Genomic DNA, 467 nt, shown 5'->3' on the forward strand with positions numbered 1-467 from the left:
TCATTGGTAGATGGGGTGGGGTCCGTTGTAGATGGGGAGGGGACATTGGTAGATGGGGTGGGGTCCGTTGTAGATGGGGAGGGGACATTGGTAGATGGGGGGGGGGGGGCAGATGGGGGTGGGGTCCGTTGTAGATGGGGTGGGGTCATTGGTAGATGGGGTGGGGTCCGTTGTAGATGGGGTGGGGACATTGGTAGATGGGGTGGGGTCCGTTGTAGATTGGGTGGGGTCATTGGTAGATGGGGTGGGGTCATTGGTAGATGGGGTGGGGTCCGTTGTAGATGGGGGGACATTGGTAGATGGGGTGGGGTCCGTTGTAGATTGGGTGGGGTCATTGGTAGATAGATGGGGTTGGGGTCCGTTGTAGATGGGGCATTGGTAGCATGGGGTGGGGTCCGTTGTAGATTGGGTGGGGTCATTGGTAGACGGCCTGGGGGGCGGGGAAGAATGGGGTCCATGACAACGGC

The 467-nt window shown here is 59.7% G+C and overlaps 1 pseudogene; it reads right to left on the minus strand.

Moving 5' to 3' along the window:
* The window catches only part of LOC135570160 (mucin-2-like), a 3881-nt pseudogene continuing 3414 nt past the window's right edge, over positions 1–467 (minus strand).

This window comes from Oncorhynchus nerka, unplaced genomic scaffold (assembly GCF_034236695.1).
Source record: "Oncorhynchus nerka isolate Pitt River unplaced genomic scaffold, Oner_Uvic_2.0 unplaced_scaffold_1070, whole genome shotgun sequence".
Taxonomy (NCBI): Eukaryota; Metazoa; Chordata; class Actinopteri; order Salmoniformes; family Salmonidae; genus Oncorhynchus; species Oncorhynchus nerka.